General features: G+C 36.1%; 1 non-coding gene across 1 annotated transcript; it reads left to right on the forward strand.

Annotated features, from left to right (window-relative positions):
* The first annotated feature begins 552 nt into the window (after positions 1-552).
* Positions 553-659, forward strand: LOC141722113 (small nucleolar RNA R71). The gene has a single exon (XR_012575143.1). It is a non-coding gene; the product is annotated as a small nucleolar RNA R71 (small nucleolar RNA).
* Positions 660-23,905: the final 23,246 nt, after the last annotated feature.

The following is a 23,905-nucleotide window of genomic DNA, read 5'->3' on the forward strand; positions in this document are numbered from 1 at the left end:
GGATATGATTGCCTTGTAGCATACTGCTGTGGTTGCTGGAATCCAGGTGGGTTAAACTGTTTACTCACTCCTTGCTGATATGGTGGCTGAATAGCATTCTGATTATTCCCCCAGCTGAAATTTGGATGATTTCTGTTGTTAGGATGATAGGTCGCTGGCACAGGCTGCTGTTGTCGCTGATAATTATTCACATACTGAACAGATTCGTTTACAAGAGAACACTGATCCGTAGCATGAGAACCTGCACAAAGCTCACAAACCATAGCTATTTGATTAACTCCATACGTAGCCAAAGAATCAACCTTCATTGATAGCGCTTGGAGCTGGGCTGCAATAGCGGTGGCTGCATCAACTTCCAGAATACCTGCTACCTTGCCTGACGTCATCCTCTGAGTTGGGTTTTGATGCTCATTTGCAGCCATTGTCTCGATAAGATTATACGCCTCAGTATAGCTTTTAGCCCATAAGGTGCCTCCAGTTGCTGCATCGAGCATGGGCCGAGATTGGGCCCCCAAACCATTATAGAAACCAGTGATCACCATCCAATCCGGCATTCCATGATGTGGACATTTTCTCAACATTTCCTTGTAGCGTTCCCAAGCCTCGCACATAGATTCTGTAGGTTGCTGTGCAAACTGAGTAAGAGCACTCCTCATAGCAGCAGTCTTTGCCATCGGATAAAACTTCACCAGAAACTTTTGCGCAAGATCTTGCCACGTAGTGATGGACCCAGCTGGTTCAGAATGTAACCAGTCTTTAGCCTTGTCCCTTAGTGAGAATGGGAAAAGCCTCAACTTGATAGCCTCATCAGTCACGCCATTATACTTAAAAGTGCTGCAGATCTCGACAAAATTCCTTATGTGCATGTTGGGGTCTTCAGTTGCCGCTCCTCCAAAAGAAACAGAATTCTGCACCATCTGAATAGTGCCCGGCTTGATTTCAAAGGTGTTAGCTTGAATAGCCGGATGAAGGATGCTTGACTGAATGTCATCAATTTTAGGCCGAGAAAAATCCATAAGAGCTGGATCAGCTTGAACAATACGATCTCCCATGTTTACTGGTTCTTTCTGCTCAGTTCCTGAATCCGAATCCTCAAAATCTAACTTCTCCGGAATATCAAGAACTTCGTTTGTCTCCTCAGCTGTATCTAAAGTCCTCTTGCGAGCACGAGAACGAGTTTGCATAAACGCTTGCTAAAGTACCTGAAACACAACCAGAAAAAATAAGTAACTACTACGTCCTAATCACTGAGTCCTAATGACCAATGATGGTAAGTACATAAACTAAACAAATACGCCGAGTCCCCGGCAGCGGCGCCAAAAACTTGTTAGGGCGAAAACACGCGCTAATATTCACGCAAGTATACGCGTTCGCAAGTAATATAGAATATTTTCTAGTTCGTTCCCTCAGAGACTCAGACTAAATTATTGTCTAATTAAACTCACTCACCAATGTATGATTACTTCTCAATGTTAAGATAATAACACTTAAAATTGTTGATTAAATATTAACTATAATTAACTACTTAATTAACCACTTAACTAACACTTCAATTTATTAATAATAAAACACTCATGAGATCACAACTTCATTATTACTTCCTTCTATAGCCATTGTTATTACCTTTAGCATGTGACAGTGATGATATTAATCGAATAACACGAAACTGATAAAAGCCAACTTTCATTGTACTAATACCATTCTACCAAGCATCCATAATTAAGATAGAAGTTGAATAGTCATCAATTATGTTGAGTTCCTATATGTCTACAGAAATTGACAACACAACGATTTAAGCACAAGTTATTCTTTTTGATTACATAGGGCAAATAAAACTGTTAGAGTTACCCACTAATCATGCACAACGTACATGAACCTATGCTAGCATGGCAAGTTCTAAATCTCAAGATCCACCGTCGCTTCACAAGAGATTAACACCCTATCTTATATGTTCGCGACGCACATAAGATGAATACGCACAACCAATACTAGATATCAAACAATCATCACACACTAAAGTATTAAACAATTAACTAAAGAATTCCATAATAAATCCGTTGCAACCCCATGATCACAATTAGCCCATAATAGAACTTATCGCCATCATGGGTTCATATGAAATCACGATAAACAAACACAAGAAAATAATAACAAAACTAATTATATTAAAACAGAGTACGTCACAAGAGTAAATAAGTCAAAGCAAGAAAACTAGCATCCAACGCTACAACGAAACAAGAATCACAAGAAAATATGCTTCCTCTTCGTTGCGGTGTGCTAAATCGGTCTTCTTCCTTATCTCCTTCGCTTCTTGCGTAAAACACAATCTTCTTTTTTCTTAATCCCCCTGTGAAAACGTCTCAAGTCTACTTATATAATAGTCCCATAAAACTCAGATTACATAGAAGTTGGAAGCCAAACAGAAGTAGAAGTCTAAAATAATTCAGTAAAATTCCCGACCATGCGCGGCCGCTCAGCATAGCTGCGCGGGCGCGCAGGTCTCTACTGGAAAAAATCCAAGTTCGCTCCGTTTCTTCGCCGTAATCTGCCCGTTCCTTTCCTCTCGCAATGGTGAACACATGCCAAGGCTTATTCTTGATGATTCCTCCCCCGAAATGCAACTAATACACTGAAATGCATAAACACTAGAAAAACGCATCAAATACACAAAATACTTGATTTCAAGACACCAATTTAAGCCATTTTAAGACGTTGTAAGTGGTATAAAATGCCACTTATCAAGTATTTAAATCCCCTTCGAAAGGAGGACCTTAAATATAAAAGAATGAGTTTTGGGATCCGCCCTAACTTTTAGAAATCATTTTGAAGACTCGAAAATATTTTTAAGAATGTTTGGAGTACTGCTGATTTATTAAAATAAATCAGTCCCGATATATTAGAAATATCTGAATATTATTATTTAAATAATATTCTCATAAAGATAATCCTTATAAAAATAATCGAAGTAGAAGTTTTAAAACTCATACTTGAAATGAATATTAAATAACCAAAGATATACTTATACGAAAGTACTATCTTTATTTGAATAATCGAAAATAAGTTTAATTATCGAAACATTATTCTTTAATAAAATAAAGAATATTATTAAATAATAAGCGGAGTCATAGTACCTCGAATGAATATTATAAATAATATTCATTAAATAAAATAAACGGAGTCATACATCCTCAAATGAATATCCAATTAATAATCATTAAATAGAATAAACAGAGTCATAAGTCCTCGAATGAATATTCAAATAATATTCATTAAATAAAATAAAGTTATCGAATAAACCTTATTCGATCAATAGTTTTGAAAACTATATCCATATATATATATAAATATATATATATATAATATACTCGGGAGCATCGACTCCCCGTTTAGAAATATGTTCACCTTTGGGTCCCCTATACTAAGGGTATACGCAACTACTACTTATCTCTAGCATACGTATTATGCAACTAATAAGCATTTGAACCAACTGATATATAAATCAAGAATACGAAACAGGCATGCATATATACCATATCACATGCTCCAATATATCGTAAGAATTTGCTAATAACAAATATGCATTTATCACAAGATCATGCATATACACATATACATCACAACAACAGTATAACGGGTAGAAAACCTGCCTGAGCGACTGGGGGTTACAAATGGCTCGGGACGAGTCTGGTAACCTATAAACAACATGTAAGTTGGAATTAAACCAAAGTCACTTGTAAATTTATACTTTAACCAAATTAGACTCTAACGCTCGCTTTGCGCTTACTGATTCTCTTAAGTCGCTCGAGTACCCTCGGCTCCACCATTTTTAATAAATTAACCATTACGAGTTTTAAGGAGATTCTTTCGCGAGTACCTTACCAACTGCCTAATCCACTTAACATAATTGTTTCATACTCCAATTAGTCCTTTAAGGTCTTTAACCTATGTTTCAAAGTAAGGCGAGGGGTAATGGTTCATTCGCGAAACATCGTTACTTAAAACGGCCGTTTCTCTTAAACCGTACATCGGAATCAAACGAACCACATATCAAAACGAAGCTCGTAACATGAAATATCTAAACATGGCAATGGTCAAAACCTAGCAGGGAGTTCTCGGGTCCTAATATTATGAACAAAAGCAGTCTAAAGTAAATTGGACATTACGACGGCTATGTTTACGCGATTTCCAGAATTTATACCATTCCAAATCAACCACCAATCAACCCCCATTTATTCATACAACCAAAATCCATCCATATCACACTAAAACAGCCCCAACACCTCAAGTTCTCCAATTTATGTTATTCTCAACATGAATTTAAAACTATACTTAAGTCATTTACTAATCAACAAGATTCAACATTCAATTCACTACAACTCCAACCCAAACTCTAAACCTACAAGCATCAAGCTACTCTTTTACCATAACAACCAAAATCACCCTAATATACAAAGTAAAGCTAGGGTTTGGAGGTGTTATACCTTCCTTGAAGTGATTGGAGTAGCTAGGAAGCCTTAAGAAGCCTTGAGATGTCTTAGGGATGCTTGGATCTTCAAGGAAAAACAAGAAAAATCAAGTTAAAAATCTTGAAATCACTATTCATTATCTTCTTCATTGATTTCTTGGAGAAGATTGTGAATGATTTGGAGGCTTAAACTTATAGGATAGCTATATCTATGCATAAGGAGTACTAGATAATTATTTTACCAATTAAGGAAGCTTGGAACTTGAATTTTAAAATTCTTTCTCTTGAAATGGAGTGAAAAGTCGAGAGCAATGGTTGAAGAAATGAAATGATTTTGTGTTTGTGATTTTTTTAGCTTAGCTTGGTTGTTTTTTGATTAGATTTTGGTTAATTACCTTATTAACCTTGAACTTTGTGTGGTTATCATTCATCCACACCTCCTTCCCCCTTATGTCATGCTTATGTCACCTTGTGATGTCATCATCCCTTACTTGCCCTCTTCTTATTGGTTGGATGACCTCATCATCCCTAACCTCCTTGATTAACTTCCTAATTATTTGCCTAATGACCGCTGATCTGTTATACGGTTCGCTTAACTTTCGTTCTCGTTTATCGTTTGAGGGATCATACCCGGGATTTTATTACTTGGGTTCCCTTAACCTTTCTCAATACATTATATTCCTTTTATGATCCTCTCTTATAATCCTTGAATTTAAATCCTCTCAATCATGTTACCTTATACTCAATTTTTTCGGTATCTGGTGGATTCTCGGGAAAAATCAAAAGGTTCAAATTTGGATTCTGACGATCTTTACATACACTTATATACCACATAGAGTACTAATAATATCCCAGAAGATCAATAAAAGAACCCCTACATAGTGTGGCATGAAAAGTTTTCTTATTCAGCAAAACACTATTCATAAGGGTATCAAAAATTCCAAAAATTGGGGTTATTAAAGACATACTTAGCAGTTTTGCTGTTGATAATGTTGTCAAACATGTCACCATCAACACCATTAAACAGAATATTCATGCCCTTCTTATCCTTATGAACTTGCTCAATATCTGGATCAGACCATTTTGCTCTAGGCTTTGGGATTGATGGCTCATTTCCTGTAGCAACTCTCATAGGAACATGAGGAACTTTCTCAATATAGTCCACATATTCTTCATCTTGAGAGAGGAGATGCGGGTGCATTTTTACCTTCCAGTGGTGATAGTTGTCTTTGTCCAGAAATGAAATTTTTACTCCAACATCTTTTCTGCTTATCTTGTTAGTTGTTGTGATCTTTAAACTCTTTGTTCTTCAAGAGATTGCTATGATACCAATTGTTATTCCCAAACAATCTAACAAAGAATTACAAAATTCTGGTTTCTTCTTGATTTTAAGAACCATTTTATCTCAAATATATATAATTGTGTTTGATTAAGCTAAAGTGCAGAATGAAAGTATTGAAGTAATCAAACAGAAAGTAATCAAATATAAGTATATAAAATTTTATGGTGGATTGAACTTTTCCACCAGAGATATATATAAGATCGAGAACTCTGTGATACAAAGATTGCACACAGCTGCTTACAAGTAGAATTACAAAGAACTGAGAAATTCTTCACAGATACGGCTTTATCTATTTCTCTAGTTGATTGCTTACTTGCTTAACTTCTATTCTACTTGCTACCCTTGATTTATATATCACCAATTTACAAGATAAAAAGACAAACTAATAAGACAAGATTGTCCTAGTCTAATTACATGCTTCTTCATTTCTCTATCTAGCATCTTTGAATATCTTCAAGTTAGCATGGAAATGAAAATGCTTCTTTGTTCTCAAAAACCTGTAAATAGGCTACCACATTCCATTTGCATACAATCAACGCATGTGATTGTCAAGTCACTATCAACTGTAATTTGAATTTGAACATTCGTTGAAACTTCATTGGATCATCCGTAGAAACTGTGTTGAATCATCCGTCGAAGCCTCATTAGATCATCCGTTGAATGTGACTTGGATCATCTGTCGCAACCTTCTAGAATCATCTATTGAAAGTCTTCCATAGCAGTTCACTCCATTTTACTTATGCAAAATTACAAGGCATCTAATATTTACAATTAGCCAACCTACTTTGCATATCAATCTAGTAGTCAACGTGACTTTGAATATCCTACAGCTTCTAGATCTCTAAGGTATTGTAGTATGCAGAAATGTGTTACAAAACTTATGAATACATAAGCTAGTCTCTCAACGGATGTTAAGGTGATCATCTGTTTCGAGCTACAAAAATACTAAATTAAATCTACTAAGGTATTTTGATGAATTTATCATCAAGCCTCTGACATATTCCTAACACATGTAAAATATGATTTATAGTTTAAATGAAGGGCCATGTAATTTTACGTATCGCGGACATTTAACGTGATGTGATATGTTATAGGATCGCTTATCCTTGAACTTCTGCCCATTATAATTAGTTATGATAGTTAATGGAATAGGGCTTTGGGACACCAATAAATTTGGATTGGTTAATCATATACGTTTTTTACATGATTAATCATTAGTTATTAGTTATTAGTTATTAGTTATTAGTCTAGGGCCCAAGTTGACTGAAAATTTTGGATCTTTGCATCAAATTCGTTTCGTTGAGAATCTGTGCCCGTCGAATATATTAGAGGTCACAATATAATGAATATACCTTGATTAATAGGAAAAACAATAATTGAAAGGGAAAATGAAGTCCCATACATGTTCAGGAACGAGATATGCACATAAAATTTACTAGGCAAACTTTCGACCAGGCCTAAAAATATTAGAAATTTTGGTCAAAGCCCGTCTTAGGCTTAACTTTTATCGGGTTGCGCTAGGCCGGGCTTTTGAGAAGTATTTTGCCATTTTTAGTTCCTCGAGACTAACAACTTCAGACTTTATTCGTGTTCAGTTTAAGCCAAACATGACTTTTTTGGGGTCTCAAACCGGACCAGATAGGCCCTTTTCGAATTTGGTAAAATTTTATACGTTTGAACTATTAAATTAAATAAATTTTTTTATTACATGATATATGGTCCCCCAACATGAATATTGACAAAATATAATTCGTTTATTAATATTATGATAAATTAATTGATTATCTATGTACTTAATTTAATTTTATTCGTGTAACATAAATTTAAGCATTATATTAATTTTTAGCAAGAACATGTAAATATATGTGTTGCAATTTTTTTATTTACAAGAAGTTAAAATATACACACATATGTAGGACATATCAAAATATTATCTCCTTTTATATATTAAAAGAGCACTAGGGACAAATTGAGCGAATAAAATGGATTTGAAGTTATCGTTTTACCCTTATCTATTAAAAATTTACAAAAATGACACTTTATATAATGTATGCTAAAATAAGAAAAATACGTGTTTACATGAGAATCGAACCCTTAATATCATATTAGTAAATTGATGTCATAACCATTAGGCTACAAAGATCATTGAGTTTATTTTAACTTTGACAAAATACATTCTCTCTTCCTATCCTATTTTCTTATATTATTTTAACTTTGATCAAATAATATGTTGGCTATATTGTTATATAATTCCATATAGTCAGATTTCATATTGAATATAAAATAACCTGAAGGGTAGCGGCTGCGGGTTACCTACGATAAAAAAAAGTGTGAATTTCACAAAAGGTTTTTTTATAAGATATATTAAACTTAAGTATAAAGTTATATCAATCAATTTGCTAAATAAAATACTAAATATATGGATAATTGGTGAACATTTTTTTAATTGTATTGCATATATATTATTTTTCAATATTTTTTTTTGGTATTGAAATAGTGTGTGGGCGTGTTTGTTTGTATGTATGTATATTACAGTCAATTCAAATATTATTACCTTCGCTTATAAATTTATTAATTATACAATTAAATAAAATACACAACTTTTCAAAAAAAAACATAGAATATAGTAAATTTGAGTTAAGATGAGTTGAAAAATTTAGATCTTCAACAATGTATAATATTTTGCTCAGATGTACGATGAACTTAATATATAAAATCATGTTCTTGAGTTCATCCTGACCCAATGTTATGATAAATAAACGAAGATCAAGTCATAAATTTAGAAAACTACATTAATACTTATCAAACTGTAATTCTTAATGTATATAAATATTAACTAATGAGAACTAGCCGAATAATTATATATGGTTAAACAAGGTGAGACAACTCCATGAATGACTATTAGGGATGCACGCGGGTCAGGTTGAACGGATTAAATGCAAAACCTAACTCAACCCATTAATTCGATTTTAATAATTTTTAACCCAAATAAAGTTCAGTTTAAATTTTATCAGGTCGGGTCGTTTAGAATTTGAGTTGGGTTGGTTAGGTTAGAACATAAAAAATTATTACGTCTGCGTACAACAATATTAAAATAAAAGAAAGCAGGTTAGGTGAAATTTCTTACGTATCACTGTAATACTTATTATGCTAACCGAGACTCCTTTTGATCAAGTCCCAATATGAATACCGTCAAAGTGTTTATATTATTAGTTAAAGTAAATTCATATGCCAACTTATAAATAAAAGTTTGGTCATGTACGGTTGCATTTGGATGTGACTTTCGAGTAGAAAGTTACATTTATCCATCACAATGATTTTAAATGTTAATCGTGTTGGTTCACGTGGTTTGCAGGCTATTGCGTGAGCCCGTACGGTTTACCCAGTATGCACCCGAAGGGTAGCGGCTGGGGGTTATCTACGATAAAAAAATAAAAAAATTTAACCTATGATCCGCATTGAAATGAGAGGGTTAAATACAAAATCCTAACCCAACTCATTTTATTTGGTTTTATTAATCTTTAGATTAAATTCTTGTTTATATTTTTTCGGATTGAGTTAGGGTCGGCTCGGTAAAGGTAAAGTCGGGTAGGTCGGGGTTTGGAATCTACAGGCACACCTAATGATTATTGTATAAAATTATGATTTTGTAATATGTCTCGATATATGCGGTCAATTTTGAATTTTACAAATATACTATGGTTATATCTCATACGAGTTTACGTGCATTCATGTCAAATATAAATAATTATATATGCGTACTCAATTTTTTAATTTAATAAAACTTATTTAACGTCATTTAAATATAAAAAAAAAAATTACCAAATTTAAAATTATTGTATCCCTTTTATGGATAGATATTCATTCAAAATTTATGAAATAAAATCTAACAAAATAATAAGTTTGGTACATGAGAATCATATATGATGTTTCCCCATTTTTTAATTATAAAATTATTTTAATATAGATATATAACTATATACATAAAATTATTTGATAAATTATTATCGTATAAATACATAACCGTGTCTTACACAGACTTTTACTCTAGTTATTTTTAATATATTGACCATGTTCTGTGTATACATAGATTGCTCTCGTGTTTGAGATGCTCTTGGTAACCTAGTTTGGGTTCGAGAACAAAGCCTAAACCTCCGGGGAGAATTCAACCTCATTGCCAAATTGTCCGCAACCTTTGAGATTTGGAAATTGGAAGTAGGGGTTATTAGAAATATAAAAATAAAAATTCATTTCCTCTACCAAAAAGTTTGCTCAAACAAGTCTGCGAAATGCAAATTCGGGATTGTGATCGGGTTAGACAAATTTTTATGGTATTTGAATACGTTGTGATAAGAGAGCCCAAACTGATAACTGCCTGGACTTGGATGGATCATAAATTGCTTTACTCTTTGAAGTGTCGGTGGCTGGTTTATATATCCAACGATTTTAATGTTTATAACTACGATTTCGTTATATTTTGTTATTTACTGTGTTTCTTGTATGATTTTTTTTTACTAATGTTGTATCAAATATTTAAAAGCGAGGTGTTTATCGGTAATTGGTGTACGGCGAAGTTTGGTTTGGTTACCAAACTAACTAGTATAATTAACTAAAAAACTTGATGTAATTTTTAAACGTAAGTTGTTAACATCTAACTACTAACCGATTATTTTTGTAATTTATTCAATGCATGGTCCTGTGCTGTGCTGTAAATATATCTTGTCGGAGAAATCAATGTTTTCAATCCTGTTTGGTGCACCTAATTGAGCTATATGTCCCCCTGCTGCTGCTAGATCTTAAGTTCTACGGTTTAGTTACTTTTTTATTTTGACGCCTTGATAATTTTTTTTATTTAGATCGATTAATAATTAAAAAAGTATTGATATTCCTAAATACATACACACATAATTTACGTGACTACAAATGATTTTAATATGAATGCATGGGGTATACTTTTGTAATTACAAATATTATAAAAAAACGAGGAAGGAATATAATAATAATAATAATAATAATAATAATAATAATAATAACTATTACAATTTTAAAATGGAAATATAAATCTAATAAAATAGATTATATACTATATATTTTTCATCTATTCTAATATTTCATTATAATACTTAATAATTTGTATAACAAACACAATAGGTAATTAATTAAGAAAAATATACTCTAAAATTTTTAAAAGACAATCCTTAAATGAAACAAAACGCTTGTAATATTTATACCTAAATATATTTTCTAAATATGTTTCTTATTTTATAAAATAAAAATAAAAATAATTTATTTATAGATATTTTTAATCAAACTTACACATTTTTTCAAAAAAAATGATCTACTTTAACCCGATTAATAAATAATTTGTTAAATCTTACTTAGTTTTATTTTTATTAAGATAAATGTTGCTTGTATTATATATATAATACATTTATTATTATTTTCTATCATTTAAGAATGTGCAATTATATTTTAATTTCTTAATTAATTACCTATTGTGTTTGTTATACATATTATTAAGTATTATTATTGTTATGGATTAAAAATTAAGGTATATTAATTGTTATATTTATTACTAAGGTTCGGGAGTTCAAGGCCTTTAATGGATACTCTCGTGTTTCGTAGCTTAACTCTGCCTTTACGAGATGCTACGTATCTCTGTGAATTATAGAATCAAGCCAAAAAATGTAGTTCTGATTGGTGGGGGTGAGACCCCTTATATAGGTGTTGGGAGTCCTTGAATTGGACTTGGGTTAGGAGACTTGGTGGGCAAGTCTCAGAATTATAATGGACTTTGGAGTCCTAGGAAGTAGGAAACTGATTTCTTATCCTAGTAGGTCCCTTAAGGGCTAATCTTCAAGGATTTATATCCTCATTGGGACTCATCTTGACAGCTGATTTATCCCTTATTAATTAATTATGAAATTAATTAATATTTAGGATTTTGGACCCTTTCTAATTGGGCTTCGTTATTGGACCGTATCTTGTCTAATTAATTTTAACATCAATTATATTCCTAGGCTATTTTTGGCCCCTATCAAGGGTTTTGGGCCTCTTCTTAACTGTTAACCCAATGTTAATACAATTAATGCGATATTAATTACGCAATCAGGGTTTATTTTATTCCCTATCATTTGCCCCACAACTTCTGGGAAACCGTAAAAGATTTCGCAGAAGTTAAGTTCATTCGTTCCCTTATAGGGTATCGTTTTGGCGTAAAGTGTGGAGCGACCTACACATTTACAACGTTTTGCCTTGTACAAGGCTTCAGGGTTGTTTTAGAACTTCCCCATTATCCTTCCTTACCTTTTATTTCTATTACTTAGGACTTTATATGGTATTTTTCCCTTAATTTCTGGGTTTCACAGGAAATTTTCCTTTATATTCAGGAATTTTTCCCTTATTTTTCAGAATTTATCCTTATTTTCTGGATTTATTCTCAATTTATGACTCATAATCGATCAGGAGATATGCAAAATCGATCAAGTTCCTGATCAAAATCGATCAGGATCCTGATCGAACTAGCTGTCAATCTGTCCCTCTAGTCGATGGAATTTCGACCAGGAATCATGCAAAATCGACCAGGAATCCTGATCAAAATCGATCAGGATCCTGATCGAACTAGCTTACAATTTGTCACTCTAGTCGATGAAATTTTGACCAGGAATCATGCAAAATTGACCAGGAATCCTGATTGAAATGGATCGGGATCCTGATCGAATTGAGTATATTTTTGACAGTGAGGTCTGAGGTGGAGTAGGCCAGGAATCCTGATCGAAATCGATCAGGATTCTGATCGAATTAAACATGCTTCTGCCTTTTTATTCGAATGAAAATTCGATCAGGAATTTATCCTTTTTCGATCAGGGCTTTGATCGAACTAAGTGACTTTTTACTCCTTTAATCGATTGAAATTTCGATCACAGTTCTTCCTTTTTCGATCAGGACTCTGATCGAACTAAGTGATATTTTACCCCTGTAATCGAATGAAATTTCGATCACATTTCTTCCTTTTTCGATCAGGACTCTGATCGAACTGAGTGATATTTTACCCCTGTAATCGAATGAAATTTCGAACACAGTGCTTCCTTCTTTCGATCAGGACTCTGATCGAACTAAGTGATTTTTTACCCCTGTAATCGGATGAAATTTCGACCATATTACTTCATTCTTTCGATCAGGACTCTGATCGAATAAATTCTTCAAAAATTCTGGTCGATTTTTGACCTTTCAATTTCTTTTCCTGCTTCTAGAATGTCCCTGAAGCTTCCCTGTTGGTGGGCTTTTCTCAAATTGGGCCTTGCCCTATGGGCTTTAGGCGCTTCATATCCCGAGGTTTTCGGCTATAAAAGAGAAGTGAGAAGTGAGAATCCTCATTTCTCAAACTTCTCTCAAACCTCTCTCAATCCTCTCTCAAGCTTCTCTCTAGAAAGGCGATTTCCGGCGATCTCAGTCACCGCAGCTCCTCCATCTTTAAACTTTTTCTGAGTTTCAAACCTTCATCCCAAGAACATAAATGGCGGATCGCGATCTAGTTCGACTGGGAAAGATGAATTCTTCCAAGAGAGGTACTGCAATTCAAATCCAATCTCCCTATACTTCTCTCATTGATATGATTAATTCTAGAGGTGATGAATATCCCTCTTTATATGATTTAGATTCATATAATCATGGTAACACTTTCCACGAGTTTGAGGGTAGAATCGAGGCTTTTAACACCATGTATAAACTTCCTCCCCACCTTAGAATTACCCCGGCCGCCCCTGGGGATAGGACATGTAATCGGGAGGGTGATACACTGTTTATTTATCGAGGAGCCCTAACTGCGGGTCTTAGGTTCCTGTTTCACGAATTTATCCCTCGTTTTATCGTAGATGTAAAGATAAACCCATGTCAGCTCCCTCCTAATGCATGGAGGAATATTATTTATTTTATGGTTCTATGTCTTAGGAATAAATTTCCCCTTTCCTTAGATTTTTTATGGTAACTCCATAATTGAGAATAACCCCAAGTGGAGAGATGAGTTTGTTAGGCTGACTTGGGCTGGGGGTGAATGGGCCACGCTCTTCCGTAGGCCTTTTTGTAAAGTGTCAGATGGTAGTCCCGCTAGCATTAGGCTAACTGATGAGGAGGAGGTGGTCTATCAAGCCCTTATTTCAGATGATGGGAAAACAGATACCTGGACCCTTTTAGAGGAGTTCTCCTTGAAGAAAGTTGGTCTCTCTCAGGCCAGCGATAAGGGTAACTTTACCTGCACAACTATTTCATTCTTTCTTTTATTGTAACTCTATTATTTCCAGATTTTCAATGCTTTTCTTCTTTTTCTTTCAGCTTGCGAGGCCATTAATAACATCAACAGGCCTAAGGAGGGGGAATCTGGCCGTCAGAAGAGGGCCAAGCTAAACAAAGACCACAGGAGCAATCATGATGCTCCTTCCTTCCTTAGGCCCCACATCCCGGTGGTAGAGCTGGGGGATGATGTGGATCCCCCCTTGAAGGCGCACTCTTTTAGGCCCAACTGAGGCTTCAGAAGGAGTGATACGGTGGTAGGATCCACCAAACATGCGAAGAACTGGTCGTATCATTCCATTACTCACCACGACTTTACTGACATTGTCACGGGGAGTGACATTGAGATTATTGAGCTTCTAGGCTCACAGACCCAAGCTTCGGTAATATCTCTTTCTTTTCTTTTAAGTTCCAACTTCTCTCTCTTTAAAATTTGTGTTAACTCATATTTCTTTGCACAGAGCAACACCTACTTCCAGGCGGCTCTTCATCAGGATAGGTCCTGGAAGGGGAATTCAGATGAGTTCGAGAGGGAGATGAAGAAGTGGAAAGAGAGGGACGAGATTCTGGAGAAGAAGCTGACGACAAAAGGGGAGGAGCTGTCTAAGGCTCACTCCGAGCTGGTTAAGCTCCGGAGTGATAAAGAAACCATCATTGATGATTACATGGATTCTGTGAAATTCAAGAATCTCATGGAAATTTATGATGAGGGTCTTTATTCTCTGCAGTTTACCCAGGGATGGGATGCAGCTATGAAGGCTGTTTCGGAGAAGCATCCTGGCTTAGTAGATCCTAAGGACTTTATAAGTCCTGAACAGCCAGAGACGGAGGATAGCTTGGATGCTCTCTTCAACTCTCCTCATCCTGATGATCGTATCCTGGATCCCAGCACTACCTCTCCTCCTGATTCTCCAGCGAAGGATGCTGAGCCTTCTACTAATGCTGAGAAGGGAGGTGCTGAGAAGGAGTAGAGGAAGGAAGGCTCCCACATGGAGGAGTAGTATTTTTATGTTTGTTGTTTTTCTTAACTTATTGTATCTTGAACTTATTCCCTTCGGGGTTCTATTTATGTCATTTTCCAGTTGTTTATTTACCTTTTATTTTTTTTAAGTACTTTCACTATTTATGAGAGTTAGATAGTTTTCTTGCCTTTTCGTAGCTTTCTCTCTCATTTTTTCGTACTTGTATTAAAAATAAGCAAACTCAACCATATATAATATGGACCAAACAGTTCTAGGATGAGATGAACCAAACAGTTCTAAAACAAGTTTATGGAAACTCTTGGGATTCATCCCTTACATAATTCTGTGTAGAACTAGAATCTAAAGTAATAGTCTTATTAACACATGAAATCCTAAGCAAGCAAAGCTTCAAGGTGCTTTTCAACCTATTTATCACTATAGTATGCATAAGCTATAGGTAGTAAATTTTCAGGTTTTGAGCATGCCAAGTCCGAGGTACTTCTTCCCCACCTATGGTCTCTAATTTGTAAGACCCTCTTCCTTGAACGCTTTTAACCTTGTATGGCCCTTCCCAATGTGGGGCAAGTTTTCCTTTCTGCCCTACACCAGAGGCTTCTACCTTCCTTAGGACCAAATCCCCTTGCTTGAAGAATCTCTCTTTTACCCTTAGGTTGTAATAAAAGGAAGCTTTCTTCTGACATTCCACCATCCTTGCATACGCCGCATCTCTTACTTCATCTGTTAAATCCAGGGCTAATCTTTGCCCCTCCTCATTTTCCTTAGCATTGAAAGCTTGGATTCGAGGAGATGAGTGCGATATTTCTACAGGAACAACTGCTTCTGCCCCATATGCTAACATGAAGGGAGTTGCTCCGGTAGTGACTCTACAAGTAGTTCTGTAAGCCCAAAGTATTGGGAGTATTTTATCCACCCAATTATTCCTGGATTTCTCAATCCTTTTTTTCAACCCATCTAGAATTATATGATTCGCTACTTCCGCTTGCCCATTGGCTTGTGGATGAACTACAGAGGTGAACCATAATTCGATCTCATTCTCCTCACAGTACTTCCTGGACTCTTCGTTGTTGAACTGTGTTCCATTATCAGTGACCAGGATGCGCGGGATTCCATATCGGCACATGATATTTTCCCAGAGAAATTGTGCAACTTGCTTAGTTGTGTTTTTGGCCAAAGGCTTGGCTTCAATCCACTTAGTAAAATAATCAATAGCCACAATCAAGAACTTCCTTTGTGTCGTGTCCATGGGGAAAGGCCCAAGTATATCCATTCCCCATATGGCAAAGGGGATGGGAGAGTTAAAGGAAGTCAACATCTCGGGTGGTTGTCCAACAACCAGTGCATATTTCTGAAAACGATCACACTTCTTCACATATTTTTTTGCATCAGCCATCATCTCTGGCCAATAAAAGCCCAAACGGGTTATTTTATGAGCCAATGCCCTGCCCCCCAGGTGTTTCCCACAGATGCCTTCGTGTACCTCTTCAAGAGCCAAGTGCGCCTCATCGGGCCTGAGACATCTTAAGTAAGGAACCACATAAGATCTTTTATACAAAATCCCATCGATCAAGGAGTATCTCAGTGCTCGAACAGCCAACTTTCGTGCTTCAGTCACATCATTTGAAAGCCAACCAGTTTGAATATGGGCCTTAATGGGGTCTATCCATGACATCCTCAGCCCTATAGGAGCTATAAGCTTAACATCAATGCTCTATGTCTTCAAAACACGGAAGTATACACTTCCTGAACTTTTCTCTATCTCAGATGAAGCAAACTTTGACAATGCATCTGCCTTGGTATTTTTCTCCCTTGGGATGTGCTCAACATGGCATTCATCGAATTGAGTCATCACAGCCCTAACTAGGCAGACATACTTAGCCATTGTATCATCCCTTGCTTTAAACTCTCCCTTGACCTGGGATATGACCAACTTTGAGTCTCCACATACTTTTAAGTTCTTGACCCTTAGTGTTCCTGCTAGGCCAAGGCCAGCTATCAAAGCTTCATATTCTGCTTCGTTGTTCGTAGTTGGGAAGTCTAGCTTCATAGCATATTTAATCAAGAACCCATCGGGGCTTTGCAAAACTAGCCCTGTTCCGCTTGAATTTGTTTTTGATGCTCCATCAAAATAGAGAACCCAATATTCCTTTTCCTTAACATCCTTTTCTTTGTCTCCTTTATCACCTTCTGTGTTTTGAGGTATAGTATCCTCCTGCCCCAGACTTCTTGGTTGGGTATGGTCCATTCCACCATGAAGTCATCCAATGCCTGGGTTTTTATTGTTGTTTGTAGCTTGTACTTGATATCAAATTCTCCCACCTCTATTGCCCACTTAATCAGCCTTCCACTAGCCTTGGGACTATGAATAATATTTCTCAATGGTTGATTTGTTAACACTTTAATCTTATGAGCTTGGAAGTAAGGAAGCAATTTCCTTGAGGCCATTACCAAGGCTAAAGAAAACTTCTCAATAGTTGAATAATTCAACTCTGCCCCGTGCAGAATTTTGCTAACAGAGTATACGGGTTTCTGGACTTTAAGTTCCTCCTTAACCAATACAGCGCTCAAGGCATTTTCTGAAATGGCCAGGTATAAGTATAGAGTTTCATTCAAAGCTGGCTTGGCCAACAACGGGGCCTGAGCCATATATTTCTTTAACTCTTCAAATGCCTTCTGGCTTTCCTCATTCCATACGAAATCCTTAATTTTCTTCAAGGACTTGAAGAACGGCAAGTACTTGTCTCCAGACTTGGAGATGAATCGCCCCAATGCAACAACCCTTCCAGTGAGCTTTTGAACATCTTTAATAGTCTTCGGTGGCTCCATGTCCAAGGTTGCCTTTATTTTATCGTGGTTGGCCTCGATTCCTCTTTTGGAGACCATCAGTCCTAAAAACTTTCCAGATCCCACTCTGAAAGCACACTTTGCAGGATTCAGCAGCATTTTGTGGTATCTTAAGACCTCAAAAGCTTCCCTCAAATGGGTTATATGATTAGTCTTCACTAGACTCTTGACTAACATGTCATCAATATAAACTTCCATGGTTTTGTCAATAAGATCCTTGAAAATCTTATTTACAAGCCTTTGATAGGTGGCTCCTGCATTCTTGAGACCAAACGCCATAACAAGATAACAGATAACACCAAAGTCAGTAATGAATGAGACTTTTAGGATGTCATCATTGTGCATCTTGATCTGATTGTATCCACTGAATCCATCCATGAAGCTCAGCATCTTATGACCATCAGTAGCATCTATCAATGTATCTATCCTTGGCAATGGGAAACAGTCCTTAGGGCATGCGTCATTCAGATCGGTGAAATCCACACACATCCTCCATTTTCCATTAGCCTTTTTTACCATCACAGGGTTTGCTAACCATTCTGAAAACTGTATCTCCTCAATGAAACCAGCCTCTAAGAGCTTCTCTACTTCTTGTTTAATAGCTTCTTTCCTCTCTGGAGCAAAGCTTCTTTTCTTTTGCTTCACAATCTTTCAATTTGGATCCATATTCAGCTGTGAGTGATTAGTTCCAGGTCTATGCCTGGCATATCAGCTGCCGACCATGCAAACACATCACTGTTTTCTTGCAAAAATTTCACCAACTTCCATCTAAGGGGCTCCTCTAGTGTTGCTCCAACGAAAGTCACTTTCTCAGGATCCTCGAGAGCCAAAGGAATCGAAACCAAGTCTTCTGCTGGCTTTCCTCTTTTCTCATCATTCTCTCAAATATCAAGGTCTTCAATAGGCAGAACCTGCCCCCCAACTCCATCTGCCCTAAGAGAGGCCACATAACAACTTCTTGCCATATTTTGATCTCCTCTCTCTTCTCCAATCCCATTCCGGGTGGGAAACTTCATCACTGAATGATAGGAAGAAGGGACTGCCTTAAAGGCATATATCCTTGTTCTTCCCATGATCACGTTATAAGTTGAACTAGCCTACACCACCATAAAGTCCAGCATTTGTGTCGCTTGTCTTGGTTCCTAACCTATGGTCGTTGGCAACTTAATTATCCCTTCCACGGGGCACTCCACTCCTGCGAACCCATATATCGGCATATCGGTCGGGGTTAATTGAGAATCATTGTAACCCATTCTTAAAAAAGTGTCATGGAGTAATATGTCCATCAAGGCACCATTATCAACGAGGACCCTTTTTACCGGGTTGTTCCCTATTATCGGGGTTATGACCAGCGGGTCGTCATGAGGAAATTTCACACCTTCCAAGTCAGAATCATCAAATGCCATTGTCACTCCTGTCCTAGCCCTCTTCGGGGCTTCCCCAACAATATGCATAACTTTTCTAGTATAAGCTTTCCTTGAGTTCTTGGACAAACCTGCAGCAGTTGGTCCTCCAAAGATTGTATTTATTACAGGCCCTCGGGGTCGCGTCCTCTAAAGATTGCATTTATCACCGGTCCCCTAGGCTGGGGATTTCGCCCCTGATCGTCTTGGTCCCTCCTACGATCTTCAAAGTTCTTTCTCCCATTATTGTTCCTATCTCCTCCATCTCCAGTGTACTTGCTCAATCTTCCTTTCCGAATGAGGAACTCTATTTCATCTTTCATTTATCTACACTCATCGGTGTCATGACCAACTTCCTTGTGAAACTTGCAATATTTGCTCTTATCTAACTTGGTAGGATCAGCCTTCAGGGGTTTAGGCCAACGAATATCTCTATCCTTTTCGATTTCCATCAAGATCTGGCTTCTAGGAGCATTCAACTTAGCATATTCAGTAAACTTTTGCCCAGTTCCTCCCTTCTTTGGGGTTGAATCATCATTTTGCTCAGTTCTAGGATACTTGTCCTTGGTAATATATTCCAGATCAGTCCTTCGCTTCTTGCCACCAGTAGGCTCGTTATTCACTACTGTTTTCCTCATACTTTTCTCTACCTTAATATACTTCCCGACCCTATCTTGGAGCTGTAACATGCTTTCAAGAGGGCGCTTGGCCAACGACAACTTGAAGAACTCGTCCATAATTCCCTGCTGCAGTGCTATCATAGCCACCTTATCGTCAAGATCCGAGACCTTCAAGGCTTCCTTGGTAAAATGATTCAGATAGTCTCTCAAGGACTCTTTTGCTCCTTGCACAATGCTCATAAGGGATGTTGATCTTTTCTCATGCACTCTCCCACTGATGAACTACTTAATAAAAGCCTGACTTAACTCTCTAAAAAACCCAATAGAATTCGGAGGCAAATGGATATACCATCTTTGAGCCATTCCCGACAGGGTTTGAGGAAAAGCCCAACACTTAACAGCGTCGTTTACGGGCTGCAACAACTGTGCATTAAAGAACATCCTGACATGGTTAGCAGGATCTCCAGTGCCATCATAAGCTTTAATGGTGGGCATCTTGAATTTTTTTTGAGATATGAGCGCTCAATGTTTCTTCAGTGAATGGTGGAGTAGGATCATCAGGATCTCCAAGCGGAAGAAGATTGCTTGGATCAGCTCTTGGGACAATAGTCCTTCTTTGTAACGGACCATCCAGGTCTATGATTGGAGGAGGATTTCTCCCTCTTGGAGGTAGTGGGGGTCTGAGGCCTGGTGCACCTCCAAGTCGCGTTTCAGCATTTGAATCTCAGCCTCGTGAGCCCTGATTCTCTCCTGCACTTCTTGGGGATTCATCCCTCGGGTGCTCATGGGATGTTGGTTACCATCAGACATCAGCTCTTTGCCCGCACGCCTCCTTCTTGGGGCCACTTTATCATCCGAAGATTCGGAACCTCTCTCGGTGTAAGGACCAGAAAAATCCTGATCCTCCGGGATAGGAGCCAAACCTCGTATGTAGGGGTGTTTGCCCTCGTGCTTCACTCCGTCCAGTATGTCCACTTCCTCCAACCTCGGGGTAAAGGGGCATCCCGTAGGAGGCATTAGTAGTAACAATAGTTGAATACTCATACCTTGCGGGTTGAGAGTTCACAGGTGCATGTATATGCTGAAGTTGGAGATTCGTCCCTTAAGGAGCCGGGGGATTTATCCCCTGTGGCTGAGGCTCAGTTGCCCCTATCGAGATTCCTCCTTGGGTGGAGGCATAAGATGAGTGTGAGGGTATCTCCACCATCGACGAAATCATTTGAGTTGTCCCAGCTAGTGTACCTTCAGGGGTGCTGTGTCCACCCCGTGTTCTCGCCATGGTTGTTGTTGTGCTTTTCCACAGACGGCGCCAAATGTTATGGATTAAAAACTAAGGTATATTAATTTCTATATTTATTACTAAGGTTCGGGAGCTCAAGGCCTTTAATGGCTGCTCGCGTGTTTCGTAGCATAACTCTGTCTTTACGAGATGCTACGTATCTCTGTGAATTAGAGAATCAAGCCAAAAAAATGTAGTTCTGATTGGTGGGGGTGAGACCCCTTATATAGGTGTTGGGAGTCCTTGAATTTGACTTGGGTTAGGAGACTTGGTGGGCAAGACTCAGAATTAGAATGAACTTTGGAGTCCTAGGAAGTAGGAAACTGATTCCTTATCCTATCAGGTCCCTTGGGAGCTAATCTTCAAGGATTTATATCCTCATTGGGACTCATCTTGACAGCTGATTTATCCCTTATTACTTAATTATGAAATTAATTAATATTCAGGGTTTTGGGCCCTTTCTAATTGAGCTTCGTTATTGGACCGTATCTGGTCTAATTAATTTTAACACCAATTTTATTCCTAGGCTATTTTTGGGCCCCTATCAAGGGTCTTAGGCCTCTTCTTAACTGCCAGCCCAATGTTAATAGAATTAATGTGATATTAATTACGCAATCATGGTTTATTTTATTTCTTATCAATTATAAAATATTAAAATAAATGAAATAAATATAATATATATAGTATATTATTAAATTTGTATTTCAATTTTTAATTGTAATAGTTTTATTATTAAGAATATTTGTCTAAAGTATGTAGATTAATAATTTTGCAAAGTAATTCTCAAATTAAGAATATTTTTAAACTATAATTGATACAAATAAAAAGAATAATAACTAAACATACATTTAAAAAGACTTAAAATTATTGTTATTATTATTTTCATATTATGTTTACGTTTATCAACACATGTATCCTGCTAAGCACATCACACCCTGTTTCCCGGCTTTGCATTTTTTCAAAGTAATCACCAATCTCTAATTACAATATTAGCCCTGACGACCAAACCATACAATTTTATCTCTTTACTCCAATTATATATAGGATATAATTACAAAATTGTCATTAAAATATACTATCTTAAATCTCGTGCAATGCACGGTTTTCCGTTAATATTTAAAAAAAATATTTATCCCGTTATATAATAATTTTAAAATATTTATATAAATATATAATAATAAGAATAAATTTATAAAAAAATAATAAAATAACATATATTCGTATTTTAGTAGGATAAGTATACTATATCTAGTAGTTTAATAATTTAGTAGTTTAGCGTATATATAACACTATTTATTTATTTATTTGATAATAGGATAAACTTTGATTGTAGTTTAATAATTTAGTAGTTTATCGAATATATAATACTATTTATTTATTTATTTTAATAACCAAAATTAGGGAATAACCATTGAACCAAATTACACCACATTCTAATTATTATAGTATAGTATAAATTATGTAATAATGTTACTCCCTTAAGTGCGTATAATGACATTTTTCTCATTAAAAGAAATAATTTGTATAAAAGTATAAAAATTTTAAAGCATCTTGAACAAGCCATGTATATGCGCTCTTAAGTTTAAAAGGTTAAGTGTCCCTTATGTCTTTTCAGTTCTAAGAGGTTAAGTGTCCCTTATGTCTTTTCAGTTCTAAGAATCACTATTTAGTTGGTAGAGTAAGGTCAAAAACTTTCTTAAATATGATCTTAAAGTTAAATCTAAATATAAGAAATATGATAGTAAATTCTACTCCAACAGTGTCTTAATGATTTTTTATATCACTAAGAGCAAGTGGAATAGACTATTTATCTAAGCTCTTAGAGCAAATCCAACAATTTCCTAGGATATGTCTTATAACTATAATAAATAATGGTGTCCTAGTGATTTAGGACATTAATTTGGTATATCAATTTCAACAATTTACTTTATATTTATGCCTTATTATTAAAATAAAATTATATTTGAATTAAAGTTGGAGGAAACAGAAAATAATGAAAGGAGAGAGATGTGTAAAAAATGAGAAAAATAAAATTTTTATTGGTAAAAATGAAATAAGGCATGTGTTATGCTACCTTAAAGATAAGTCATTTGAAAGATGTCATAACATATTAAGAGCAAGTCCAACAGGCTAGTTATCTTATGTCTTAACTTAATATTTAAGGATTTTGACACAAAATAGTGCTCCAACGGTCTCTTAAGCAGCTCCTCAAAAGTAAAGACATTTTTTCATTTTTTTTTTGAAAATCTTCATAATTTCATTCATAAAATGAATCTCTTTTGAGTACCTGCCAAATAAACTCCGGAGGGTATCCACTCATTCTCGCTCTTCTGACATAAAATAGGTAGTTCTTGCTAAAGCATGTGCCACACTATTCACAAAATGATACACAAATTTAACTAGCACTGGATTTATGTGCTTCGATACTTGAATGCAGTCTCCAATAATTGTGCCAACGATGGCTTCACCTGGGCTTCCATTGCATGTAGTTACTAGTACATAAGAGTCCGACTCAATGATGTAGTATTGGTTTCTTCTACTAATTAGTCATGACAAGGCTTCCTTCATGCCAAAGCCTCAGCTTCTCTTGGTGACCATGCACCTTGCAATCTGCGACATCTAGCTCCCACAAAACTTTCATGTGAATCACACATAACACATCCCACTCCAATACTGCCGTCAT

This window comes from Apium graveolens, chromosome 4 (genome assembly GCF_009905375.1).
Source record: "Apium graveolens cultivar Ventura chromosome 4, ASM990537v1, whole genome shotgun sequence".
NCBI lineage: Eukaryota > Viridiplantae > Streptophyta > Magnoliopsida > Apiales > Apiaceae > Apium > Apium graveolens.